The following is a 14,542-nucleotide window of genomic DNA, read 5'->3' as shown; positions in this document are numbered from 1 at the left end:
CTGAGCACTGAAGAATTGATGTTTTTGAACTGTGGTGTTGAAGAAGACTCTTGAGAGTCCCTTGGACAGCAAGGAGATCCAACCAGTCTATCCTAAAGGAGCTCAGTCCTGGGTGTTCATTGGAAGGACTAATGTTGAAGCTGAAACTCCAATACTTTGGCCACCTGATGCAAAGAGCTGACTCATTTGAAAAGACTCTGATGCTGGGAAAGATTGAAGGCAGGAGGAAAAAGGGGATGACAGAGGATGAGATGGTTGGATGGCATCACTGACTCAATGGACGTGAGTTTGAGTAAACTCCAGGAGTTGGTGATGAACAGGGAGGCCTGGCGTGCTGTGGTCCATGGGGTCACAAAAAGTCAGACATGACTGAGCAACTGAACTGAACTGAACTGGCTAAGTACAGTTGACCTTTGAACAAAAGGGGTTTGAAATGTGAGGGCAGAATCACTACATAAACTATTTTGAATTCTTCTGCATGTAGATTTGTCTTTTCTCCCATTTATTCATCTATTCAGTTATTTATAATAATATCAGGAATTTATAATACCATAATTCTGGACTTATAGAATGGGCTTCCCTTTAATGGGTGTTAATGGTAAAGAATCCACCTGCCAGTGCAGAAGACATAAAAGACGTGAGTTTGATCCCTGGGTCAGGAAGATCCCCTGGAGGAGGGCATGGTAACCCACTCCAGTATTCTTGCTACAGTCCATGGGGTCTCAAAGAGTCAGACACAACTGAGTGACTTGTTTTGACCCATAGATTACTTAAAGTATATTAATTCAGAAATATTTTGGGATTTCCCAACTATTCTGTTACTGATTTCTAGTTTAATCCTATTATAGTCTGAGAACACAACTGAATAATTTCTATCCAATATGGCAGCCACTTGTCGTAAGCAGAAATTTAAATTAAATTAAAAATTTTAAAGTATTTCCTTGGTCAACAGCTGTATTTTAAGTTCTCAGTAGCCATATGTGGTCTAGTGGTGACCATATTGGTTAAAACAACTAAAGAACTTCTATATCATTGCTGAAATTCCTTTCATTTTTTCCCAGCTTTATTGAGATAAAATTGACATTGTGTAAGTTTAAGGTACACACTGTGCTGATTTGATTACGCTTACATACACTGCATGATAATCACCACCATTGCCTTAACTAACATTTCCATCACATCCTGTAATTACCACTTCTTTTTTGTGGTGAGAACATCTGACTTACTCTTAGCAACTTTCAAAAATATAATAATAATTACAGTATTGCTAATTACAGCCATCACGTTGTATATTAGATCCCCAGAACTTATCCACCTTAGCTGGGAGTTTGTACCCTTCAATTGACATCTCCCCATTTCCCCCGCCCTCAGCCCCAGTAATCACCATCATATTCAGTTTTTATGAGTCTGGCCTTTCTAGATTCCACATGTAAGTAACACCATGCAGTCTTTCTCTGTCTGACTTATTTCCCTTAGCATAATGCCCACAAGGTTTATCCATGTTATCACAAATTACAGGATTTCCTTCTTCCTCGGGTCTGAATTGTTTGCTGTATGTATACCACATCTTTGTCCATTCATCCATTGATGGACACTTAGGCTGTTTCCAGTCTTGGCTCTTGTGAATAATGCTGCAGTGAATATGGGAATGCAGGTATCTGTGTGTGATATCCTGTATCCCATATGGTAGTTCTATTTCAGACAGCACTGTTATAGAACATGACATAGAAAAATATCTTTATGATTTCAGAATAAGTTAGGATTTTTAAAGCATTCACAAAAACCATCATGGCAAAGGACAATAGGCTAAGTTGGACTACATAAAACTTAAAAAATTTCCCTTTAGGAGACTGAAGGTTAACAGAATAGGGAAATATATGTGCTATGCAATTTTAAAAAAGCTCAGTTTTGAAGCATATAATTAATAAAAATTGTTAAGAAAACACATATGACAAAATAGAAGAATGAGAGAAAAAGACTAAAAAAAAAGATATTTCACAAAAGAGGATTCAAATAGCCCACAAACATATGCAAATATGACTAGCCTCATTAGTCATCAGGGAAATGATAATTTAAACCATAAATCAATGTGAAATCTTTTCACACCTTCTAGATTGACTAAAATTAAAAAGTGCTGACAAACACCAATCACTGGGAAAGATGTGGAGCAATTAGAGCTCACATACACTAAAAATATAAAAAGAGGGTGCTGCTGCTGCTGCTGCTAAGTCGCTTCAGTCGTGTCCGACTCTGTGCGACCCCATAGACGGCAGCCCACCAGGCTCCCCCGTCCCTGGGATTCTCCAGGCAAGAACTCTGGAGTGGGTTGCCATTTCCTTCTCCAATGCAGGAAAGTGAAAAGTGAAAGTGAAGTTGCTCAGTCGTGTCCGACTCTTTGCGACCCCATGGACTGCAGCCCGTCAGGCTCCTCTGTCCATGGGATTTTCCAGGCAAGAGTACTGGAGTGGGGTGCCATTGCCTTCTCCAAAAAGAGGGAGAGAGATTCCTTAATTTTAAGAAATTGCCTTATATTATGATTATAGAGGTTGGCAAGTCCAAAATGTGTGGGACAGGCTGGTTGGATAGAGACCTGGAAAGACGATGCTGCAGCTTAAACCTGAGGCAGCCTGCTGGTAGAATTCCCTCTTTCTCAGGGGAGGTCAGTCTTAAGGCTTTTAACTATTTAGATGAAGTTCAACTACATTATGGAGGGTGATCTGCTTTACTTGAAATTTACTGATTTAACTGTTAAATTCATCTAAAAAATATCTTCAAAACAACATCCAGATACGTGTGACCAGTATCTGGGTACTGTAGCCTCCGCAAGTTGACTCATAACGTAAACCATCACACCTAGTAATCCCATGTCTATGCTAAAAACAAAAACCAAAGCCAAAAACAAAACTCAACTATTTACAAATGCTCACAAGATCATGTACAATGCATCATCTTTGACTGTAAGAGGGAAAAAAGTAGAAACAAAACAAAAAAAAAAAAAAAGGAAAAAATGTGCTATGATTGATGTGTTTAAATAGTGGGGTAACTCACTGGAGATAAAGTAAATGAATCCTACCTGCATACACAGAGAAATCTATAAAATATTGGTAAAAACAGTTGATTTCAAAGTTATTTTGATGATATGAAGCCTTTCGGGATACAGAAGGCCGTTTGCAGTTACTTTTGGTTTCCCTTGTTTGGTGAGCTTTTCTTTCCTCTCACCTCCTGTTCCCATTCCAGTGTCTCCTTTACTTTCCAAATAAACTACTTACACTTGAAACTATTTTTGAGTGAACTTCTGAAGAAATCAAACTAAAGTCATGTGGCATGCATAATTCAAATGTGAAGTAAAAATATTATGTGTGTAAATATGCTTAATGGAATATAGTATATTTCCAATGGGCTTCCCAGGTGGCACTAGTGGTAAAGAACCCATCTCCCAGTGCAAGGGACCTAAGAGATGTGGGTTCAGTCCCTGGGTGGGGAATAATATCCTCTGGGGGAGTAAATGGCAACCCACTCCAGTACCTTGCCTGGAGAATCCCATGGACAGAGGAACCTACAGTCCATAAGGTTGCAAAGAGTTCAACACGACTAAAGTGACTTAGAACACATAGTTCTGATACAGTCCTTTCAAAACGATCTTGTTTTTTTTTCCTTATGAGTAATAATTTATTGTTTCTTCTCTATGTTCTGTCTTTATTCTGACATCTCCCCTAAACTCTCAAAAAGACCTGTAAAATCTCTCATAAAATAGTATATCAGGTAAACTATTAGCTCCATGATTTTCCATGAAGATATTCATGCTGGATATTCATCCTTTCCCTAATTTGAACTGAAAGCTTTTAGACTGGCTGCACAACTATTGTTCTGGAATTTTCCTTTGCTGTTATTCTGGAAACTTCCTTCATTTCTTTTATATGTTGGAGCTCTGACATCTTGGACCCCAAGTCTACCTCATCTTAACTGGAGCATGTTTTTTAGTAACTTCTGAGAGAAGGTCCTTTGAAAGTAAACATTTAAGTCCTTACATGCCTGAAAATGTTATTATTCTACTCTGATATTTGATTTAATGGTTGTATAGTTATGATTCTAGATTAGAATTTTTACCCTCTCCATTTTAATTTCAAAGGCATTTGTTCATTGAATTCTTGCTTTCAGCATTGCTTTATCAAATCCAATGCCCTTCTGCTCAACCTTTTTTCTAATGTAAACTGTTTATTTTGTATGGAAAGTTTTAGCCTCCTCTTTATTCTTGATTTTCTGAAATTCCGTATCTGCGCCGGTGTGAATATTTTTGTAATCATTGAGCTCTTTCGAGATGGAAATTTGTGTCAATCAGTTCTGGAAATTTTTCTTGTTATTATTTCTTTTCTAAATTCTCTGCCTTTATTTTCTTTGTTTTCTCATTGTGAGACTTTTAGTATTTGGCTACTTAAAGTCTTAGACTGAGTCTTTTTTGTTTCTTTTGAATTTTGTATTTTCATCGTGTATTAGTTATTATTGTGACAATAATGCTGCATAACAAACTTCTTTAGAGCTCAGTGTTATACAAAAACAAGTATTCATTTTCTTGCTCACTAGGCTGTAATTGGCTGGGGCTCCATAAGATTTGACTGGAGTCGGCTGGACTTGGCAGATCTTTTTATTTAAAAAAAAAAAATTCTGTTATAAAATGGAGCAAAAAGCAAAGAAGAATTTCTTGGAAATAAAAAATATGATTGCAAAAAATAGCAATAGAAAATCACCCAGAAAGAGCCCCCTGAAAAATGAAATATAGTATAAGTGTGAAAAATTCGATTTTATTTTCAGAAAATATGTCTTCCTTCCCCCCTGGAAAGTGGAGGATATTTTCCCACTCCATTGATGTTGGACTTGGACCGACATCAAGAATGTGTGACCTGGAAAAAAAGAGACAAAAAGAATGTGTGCCTGGAAAAAAACACATGTACCCCGATGCTCATAGCAGCACTATTTATAACAGCCAACACATAAAAGCAACCAAAATGTCCATCAACAGATGAATATATATCACATGTGTGTATGCTCAGTTTTGTCTTTGCAACCCATGGACTGTAGCTTGCCAGGTTCCTCTGTTCATGGGATTTTTTAGGCAAGAATACTGGAGTGGGTTGCCGTTTCCTCCTCCAGGGGATTGTCTCAGCCCAGGGACGGAACTCATGTCTCTTGCATCTCCTGCATTTTCAGGTGGAGTCTTTACCACTGCATCACCTGGGAGCCCTTACATATATATATACACATACAGTAGAAAATATGCTGCTGTATATATGCTCAGCTATAAAAAAAAAAAAAAGGAATGACATTTGCAGCAATGTGGATGCACCTAGAGGTTATTATTACTAAATGAAGTAAGTCAGAAAGAGAAAGACAAATGCCATATCACTTCTAGGTGGAATCTAAGATACGATACAAGTGAAACAAATTCATTGACATAGTAAAAAAAAAAAAAACAAAAAAAAAAACTTATAGTTACCAAAAGGGAAAGGGGGTGGGGGAAGTATAAATTAGAAGTCTGAGATTAGCAGATACAAACTACAGTATATAAAATAGATAAACAACAAGGTCCTAGTGTATAGCACAGCGAAATATATTCACTATCCTGTAATAAACATAATGGAAAAGCATATGAAAAAGAATACATGCATGTGTCACTGAATATTGCTGTATACCACAAACTAACACAACATTATAAACCAACTATAATGCAATAAAATTTTTTTCATGAGTCAATATTGAATGACGACTAGACCCTATTCATAGACTTGAGTTCACATTTTAGATTTATCCATTGACTAAATTTGTGATCTTTTAAGAAATAAAGACATAGGATTTAGAGAAATTTCTAGTTGTGTCACTTCTTAAGTGGTCTCAAAGATCACAACATCTCAGTCTATATTCTCTCAGGTTTAAGTGTAGTTAAAAATATATGCCCTGCTTTCTGCACAACGTGATATAAAGATAATATTCATAAACATGCAGTACATTTGATAAATGTATAAAATTTGCTAAAAATAGATTTTACTTTAAGAAGGTATTAAATAGCTGGCACTGTGTTCCTTTCTTGTCAGTTTCTTTGCTGTGCGTGTGTAAGCAATTTTTCTGTTTGCACTTCCATTTAAATTCTCAGTCTCTCATTTTTCTTAAATGTCTACAGTAATATAATATGATTAGAACAAAAGCACAAATTGCCCTTATTATTAGCATAATTTTAAGTAATTGTAACTGTAACAAATATTTTAGGTGTATCAATGAAAATTTTCACTATTTTCCCATAGGTTATATACTGCTATGTAACAATTATAATTTTAATTACATGTTCCTTTCATATAATTTTCAATGGTTATTGTAGAATATCTTGGCAAAATATAAATGAAATTCTAGCTAGTTTGGACAATTCTCCTTACTGCATTCTGTTTCTATATTGTGCAGGATAATCTAATATTCATGAGATCATAGAGCCAAATGCAATTATAATCTTTTCTCAGTTTGTAGAAGATTTCTGGTACTTTACATTGCAGACTCTTGTGGAGCCCCTACAGTTGTGTGGGGGCAGGAATAAATTTTTAACTATTTCCTCACTGATTTAGTTGACACAGTCTTCCAGGAAAAGCACCATCATCAACTTTATGACTGATCCTTATACTGGATTGAATATCTACTTTGAATCCACCAAAGGCCACTTTTAAATCAATTTATCTGCTTTTTATTTTCAGTATGATTTTCATGTCTAAACTAGTCATTCCAATTTTTATTCAATTGCCTGGAGATTTTAAAAGGAAATGGAAATGATAGGAGAAAGAATATTTATCAAATGCCTCTTTTCTGGCATTTTGTTAAATATTCTGAACCATTCATTTGAGAAAATATGAATATATAAATCTTGCCTTCTCCTGTCTTCATGGTTTAATAGAAAATTTTACAACAGAAAAGGCACATTTCAACACAGATTATGCCATGTTTTTAAACTCTTTATCTTTTGAAAACATTTTGAAATGTTCAGTTGGTAAAGCATAGAACCCCCCTGAGAATAGCAATTGCTTGTCTAGTTAATGCATGAAGCACTTTGAAGAGACTATTTGTGGATACTAGTTCAAAGTCATTGTAGATAACGTAAGTTCACCTTAATTGAACATTTGCTCTTGACAAATATTATTGTAAACCATATCACACCTATCTGGAGCTTCCCAGGTGGTGCAGGTGGGTAAAGGATCTGCCTGCCAGTGAAGGAGGCACGAGAGACCCAGGTTCAATCCCTGGGTTGGAGAGATCCTCTGGAGAAGGAAATGGCAACCCACTCCAGTATTTCTTGCCTGGGAAATCCCATGGATAGAGGAGCCTGGCGGGCTACAGTCCATGGGGTCCCAAAGAGTTGGACATGACTGAGTACACACACATATAATAACTATTCAGCTGCCCAGCTCTATAATATGGGCACTTTTACTATCCATATTTTACAGATGAGGGGATAAACCCTAAATGATACAGGTAAGAGGTGGTAGGTTCCAGACATCTGATTCCAGAGTCCTTGCTACTCACACTTCAGTACTACAGATGCCAGGCCTCATCAGTTAGTAGCTTAAAGAGGGCAAGTAAACAATCCTCTATCACCCATAACAACTGAAACTGTTTGGCTGTAAGAAAGCAAGCTTTGAGAATTCCTTCCAACTCAACAGGGACAGAAATACATCCTGGAACTCATAACTAATAAATCCAGGAGTCTTCTTGTAGCAAAAGACCCTGAAGTCTCAGCAGTGGATTGTCCAGGATCTGCAGTTAGTGAGAATTTCAAGGGACTTTCAAGATTTGCTACACATTATTTAAATATGTGTTGGTGGTTGAAGGATTACATATCACAACATACCTTAGTCCAAATTTCTAGACTCTGACCTCTGAAAGCAAACCATGAACCTAGAACCAGTGTATTTGACATAACTGGACATAACTGGGGCTTCCCTGGTGGCTCAGATGCTAAAGAATCTGATCTGCTTACAATGCAGGAGACCTGAGTTTGATGCATGGGTTGAGAAGATCCCCTGGAGAAGGCAATGGCTACCCACGCCAATATTCTTGCCTGGAAAATCTCATGGACAGAGGAGCCTGGAGGGCTACAGTCCATGGGGTCACAAAGAGTCAGACACGGCTAGTGACTAACACTTTCACTTTTCACTTTAACTCTGAAAAGCAAGACAGTGGGACAATGATTTTCTTTTTCTTTCTTCCAACAATTATGCATTAAAATATTGAATGAGGTCAAGTTCTATTCCAGTAATGGTTCAAGTTGAGTATAAAGTGCTCGATGCAACCAAAACTGTTCTCAGTTTCATTAGTGTGGTAGTCATGTGTCTCTGAGTTAAATTTCTTTAACAAATAAGCCTCAAATGGTGGTGGCTTAACCTAGAAAAGGTTTATTTTTGCTCATATAAAATCTGATGTGGATCTGGGTGAGTCTCTAGGCAGCTGTCTACCATGTGAGGTTCTGGAATCCAGGCTGCTTCTGTAATCACCAGACCAGAGCAGAAGAGAACAGGGTGGTTTTGTGACAGCTGTTTAGTGCTTTGGCTCTAAGGGACTCACATAACTTCTATTGACAAAGCATTGGTTAAAGCTAGTCAGGAAGGCCTGTCTATGTATAAGGAAAGTATAAGCCCATTGTGAGCTTAAAGAAAGAGAAAACCAAAAGTTCCTCCCATATATAGATTACTGTTTCTAGGAGACTAAACAAAGAGTAAGCAAACACATTTATATTATAAAAGATAGTTATGAGTAGTTATAAACACTTTAATATGAGGAGTCTTATTTATGCATACACACACACAGAAGTCGCTCAGTCGTGTCCGACTCTTTGTGACCCCATGGACTGTAGCCCACCAGGCTCCTTGGTCCATGAGATTTTCCAGGCATGAATACTGGAGTGGGTTGCCGTTAAGAAAGCTAAAACTCAGGCAATAGTCTAGCAGCAGATATATTAAGAAAAGTGTTTTACCTATCATATGTTTTGAAGTTGACCCAGGGTTTCTCAGCCTTGGCCCTTTCAACAGTTTGTGCCTGGGGACTCTTTATCGTGGGGGCTTTTCAGTGCATTGCATGATGTGTAGCAGCATCCCCAGTTCCTAATCACTAGGTACCTGTAGCCAGTACTCTTCCCTCAGCCAGAGGTGAGAACCAAATATCCCTCCACACATTCCCAAGTGACCCTGTGAAGGCAAAACCACCCTGCTATGGGAACCACTGGTTTGCACTACTCCTTGTATTTTTTTCCCAACATCAAACCTAGAGTTAATGCAGTAGCATGCATGTTTATATATCTTATTTACATCAGGGGCCCCCAACCTCTGCGGACAAATGCCTGATGGTCTGAGCTGGACCTGATGTAATATTAATAGAAATAAAAGTGCACGATAAATGTAATACACTTGGGTCATCCTGACCCACCCATCACCCTGTCCGTGGAAAACTTGTCTTCCGTAAAACCAGTTCCCGGTGACAAAATGTTGGGGACCGCTGCTTTACAATATACAAAGCACTTTACACAACTTCATCTCAATCAAAATAACTACAAGAGAATGTGAACAAACAAGTTGAAAAAAGGCTAAATGCTTTGTCTGTGTCACAAGGGAGGCGACTCAACCAAAGCCCTTCCACTCTGGATTCATAAATGTTCCTAAGCATTCATTGCTAACCTCCTGTGTGACAGCATTGTTCCAGTTATAGAGGATATAAAAATAAAAGATCGGCTCCTGCTCTCAGGAGACTCACAGTCTACTGAGTTAAAGAGACAATTTAATATGAAATTACATAGGTGGTAATTAAACTAAGTGCTCGATAGAAGGGCTCACAGCTCTTCAGAGGGAGGTACTACCCCTACTGAACTCTCAGAAAAGAGATGGAAATCCTGCAACAGAAAGGAAGGAATAATAGGAAGCTATGGAGCAGAGACTGCCGAATTTCATTTGAGTCACCATGGGGGAAAAATGAACTAAAATATAGAGAAGCACAGAGCAGATCAAGAGGAAAGAAAATAATATTGTGAGCTGTGGGTGGGAAAAAGTGCCGCTAAGTCCTCAACCTGCAGGCAAGTGCTCTCTGAATGGTTGCAAGACCCAGGAACACCCTCACCTTGCAGGTTTTCTACAATGCTGATCCAAATGAATAATATCAAACCCAAAGAAGAAATCCTACTATAGGAGATCATTAAAAAATTTTTTTTAAAAAGATTAAGCTTAAACAGTACATTTCTGAAGCAGAAAAAAAAAAGTGAATGATTAAGATTAGGTTTAAAGAAGGGCATCTTTCATATAAATGACAAGCAATATAATTTCTGAAAAATGAAGCCTCGTGGAAGGTCATTGGGCAGGTCATTCATTCCAGATTAGAGCTGTAATCACTTGGAATGAACTTGTTCTAACCTTCTGATTTATGTCTTAACATTTAAATGTCTCAATTGTTTTTCAGTTTAAGACTAATATTTTTTAAATGTGTATATTTATTAGCCTGAGTCTGATTCTCTGTCAGTGTGTGATCTCATAATTTGGCCAAACAAATGACTATAAGCTACAGAAAATATGCTTATTCTTTGGAACACCCACTAGTGATACTGGGGATAGTTACTGAGTTAAACATGTTTTAATTCCTTGTTGGGAAAGCAGAGAGGGTGCAAAGCTTACTTTCTCAAACAGAAACATCTAGGGCCTCAGGGCTCTTTATGCTTCCATTTCAAACAGCTTACTTCTCTCTGAGCCTTTACTCTTCTCGAGCTCCTTCTGCCATCACCCTTCACAACCAGCAAACAGAGAGTCATCTGTTTTCCTGTCCTGTATAATCTCACCACCTCAGGCTCACTCCACCCTCTAGTCATGTTCTGCCTGTTACTGAGTTTGAAATCATACCCTGTTTTGTCATCCTGAACAAATTCGTACTTCTCCTTACAACTTTTTCTGATCTTAGACATCAAAATTAGTCCCCACTTTTTGCATTCAACTCTTTATGCTGGGGTTACTACTGGAAGTTACAGCATTCCTTGTGTTGGTTGAGGGTAAATAATTCTTCACTCCAACCCACTACCTCCCCAGTTTCCCCACTTGCTCCCTTAAAGAAAAATATATAATGAATAGGGCATGTGTGCTAAGTTGCTTCAGTCATGTCTGACTGTTGGGACTTTAGCCTGCCAGCTTCCTCTGTCCATTGAATTCTCCAGGCAAGAATACTGGAGTCAGTTGACATTTCCTACTCTAGGGGGACCTTTCTGACTCGAGGATTGATTGACTCACGTCTCTTACATCTCCAGCATTGGCAGCTGGGTTCTTTACCACTAGTGCCACCTGAGAAGCTCAATAAATAGGGCACAATCTGCAAACTTGGTTGGAAAAATCTTGCAAAAGTAAAATTTGAAAGAACAGTAAAAAGGAAAAATAAAATCTATGAAGAAGAGAGCAGTTTAAAGAGAGGTAGATTGAAGGAAAAAAATAAAACTGTAAGACATAAAAATACATGGTGGTTAAACAATATGCTACTAAAGAGAGGTGGAAATTTGGGGGAAAAACTGAGGGGAGAAAGTGTCAGTTTCTTTATGATTTAGGTAGGGAAGAAGTACAGGTGTGTAATTCGAGGCAGACAACAGCCTCTGGGTTGAATTTCCCCAGAGGCACCCCCACTGAGTGCCTGAAAGTCCTCAGGAGACTGGCTTCCTGTGATACTGAGATTTATAATAAGACGTGTACATTTGGTCTTCCCAGTTTCTGGCACAGACATCCTGAAACCTTTGGAATTTCTTAAGTGATAAGAGCAGTAAAAGTGTCTATTGTTAAATTAATGAGATGGCTTTTGGAAAACTCCTAAGGTTGAGGGCTGGTTGCCCAGGGAGTGAACCAAAAGATTAGAGGACTGGAACTTTCCATTCCAACCCAACCTCTTGGGAGAGAAAGAAGCTGGAGATTGATTTCAGTCATCAGTTGATTCAATCAATTATGTCTATGTAATGAAGCCTCTGGACTTCCCTGGTGGCTCAGTGGTAAAGCAGTTGCCTGCCAATGCAGGAGACAAGGGTTCGATCTATGAGTCAGGAAGATCCCCTGGAGAAGGGCCTGGCAACCCACTCCAGTATTCTTCCCTGGAGAATCCCAAGGACAGAGGAGCCTGGCGGGCTACAGTCTGAGGTTGCAAAAGAGTCCAACATGACTTAGCGACTAAAACAACATGAAGCCACCATAAATACCTCAAAGCACAGTGTTAGGAGAGCTTCAGCACTGGTGAACATGTGGACAATTGGAGAGAGTGTTGAGCCCAGAGAGAGCATGGAAATCGCCCTTTCCTGTGTTCCTTTCCCTATGTGTCTCTTCCATCAGGCTCTTCCTAGTTATGTCTTTTTATAATAAATCAGTGATCTAGTAGGTAAAATGTTTCTCTGTGTTCTGTGAGTTGCTCTAGCAAATTAATTGAATTCAAAGAAGGAGTTGTTGGAACTGAGCCAATCAATCAAAAGCCCAGGTTGTCACATGGGCTTCTGACTGTCATCTGAAGCTGCACTGAGGGCAGTCTTGTGGGACTGAGTTCTTAACCTGTGAATCCTGATGCTGTCTTCCGGTAGACAACAGTCATGTACGGTTGTGAGAGCTGGACCATAAAGAAGGCTGAGTACTGAAGAATTGATGCTTTCAAACTGTGGTGCTGGAAAAGACTCTTGAGAGTCCCTTAGACAGCAAGAAGATCAAACCAGTCAAGCCTAAAGAAAATCAACCCTGAATATTCATTTGAAAAACTGATGCTGAAGCTGAAGCTCCAACCCTTTGGCCACCTGATGCGAAGAGCTGACTCATTGGAAAAGACCCTGATGCTGGGAAAGATTGAAGGCAGGAGGAGAAGGGGACAACAGAGGCTGAGATGGTTGGATGGCATCACCAACTCAATGGACATGAGTTTGAGCAAACTCTGGGAGATAATGAAGGACAGGGAAGATTGGCATGCCACAGTCCATGGGGTCACAAAGTGTCGGACACGACTGAGTGACTGAACAACAATCACAGCTGGTGTCAGAAAATTGCTTGGTCATGAGGGGAAAACCCTCCAAAACACATTGTTCCTGATCAAAAACCTTTCTTCCCCTACACCCAGAGAAGGGAAGCCTTGAGCTATTATGGGAATGGAGGTGGGAAAGACCTCAGCCTTAGTGTCTGAAGTTTTATTGAATTGTCCTTATTAGCCTAGGGTTGAAAGCTCTGCAACTTCTAGCTGTGCAATCTTGAACAATTTACTTACACTCTTTAAGCCTCTTTGAGTTAATCCCCTGAAAGTTTAATAAGCATCTTATGAAATAAAAGAGATTGAGCAATTGCACAATTTCTGATATGGAATAGATACTCAATAGAGGACAAGCTCCTGCCATTTCTCACCATGACAGGCAACTTGAATGGTGGGTAAAGCACTGAGTTAGATAAAACTAGACTCAAGTCCACACTGATTTAGACCTAGGCCATATTCAAACCTATCCCTTGCAAATGTGGAATCTTGATCATGTTAAGTAATCTTTACTACCCATACTTTTCTCAGTTTTAGAAGAAACTTAATAAAATACATCTCCAAGAGGTCTTATGAGGATTAAAGTAAGGATCAGACATACTGTTTATATAGCCCTTAGCATAGTTGCTGACCTGGACTAAATTGAATAAATTCTAGCCAATATTATCAGTACTCCAGCAATTATTTAGGTTTCTTGTCCTTCATTAAGCTTTCTCAGGCTGATGATCAATGAAATAATTTAGTTCACAAAAATACATTTCATTCTCATTATGGGTGAAGCACTAGGCCAGACGTTGAGGGGAATCACAGAAAAACAAAAGATCACGCCTGTCTTCAAAGTATTCACAGTCTCATGGAGTGAACAGACATGTACTTATTAGCAGGAAAATAATAAACAGTTGCAAAATGAGAGGAGAAAGGGTTAATGCTTAACATAGAGCTCCAAAGTTCCCCAGAAAGCTGTTTGTAAGGCTGAGTAGCATTCCAAAGACAGAAGGTAGAGAAAGGGTGACCTAGGAATTTTTAAAGACTTTGTAGCAATACTAAATATGAGATGCTTGATGTGTTTGGAGAGTAGCTGATTCTTGGGGTGTGTGTATCTGTTGCAGGTTGCTGTCAATAATCAAATACTTGGCTGTTTTCTTTTCCAATGGTGGGAGCTGTTTCTTATTCAATTATATATTTCACACAACCCCTGATGGTATCTTGCACAAATGAATTAAATTGTGCAATGAATGAATTAAATTGAAGATACTTTCACATTAGATTTTAATTTCCCAAATATCCTAAGGTTTATTGCCTTTTTTCCCATAATGTTTATTTTATAGACTCATCCCAATTAATATGCTTAGGTATCTCTATTGAAAGTGTTTCAGAAATAATGACAGCAAAAATTTAAAAATTTTCCTAGCAATTTACTTGACTTGAAATTGTTCAGCCTTCATACTAACTTCTGTAAAAACAAAACAAAACATGCAACAATTTAGACACCACCCTAGCTTTTGATTCATAC

The sequence above is a fragment of the Bos indicus genome, chromosome 9 (assembly GCF_029378745.1).
Source record: "Bos indicus isolate NIAB-ARS_2022 breed Sahiwal x Tharparkar chromosome 9, NIAB-ARS_B.indTharparkar_mat_pri_1.0, whole genome shotgun sequence".
NCBI lineage: Eukaryota > Metazoa > Chordata > Mammalia > Artiodactyla > Bovidae > Bos > Bos indicus.
This window is presented reverse-complemented; position numbering follows the sequence as displayed.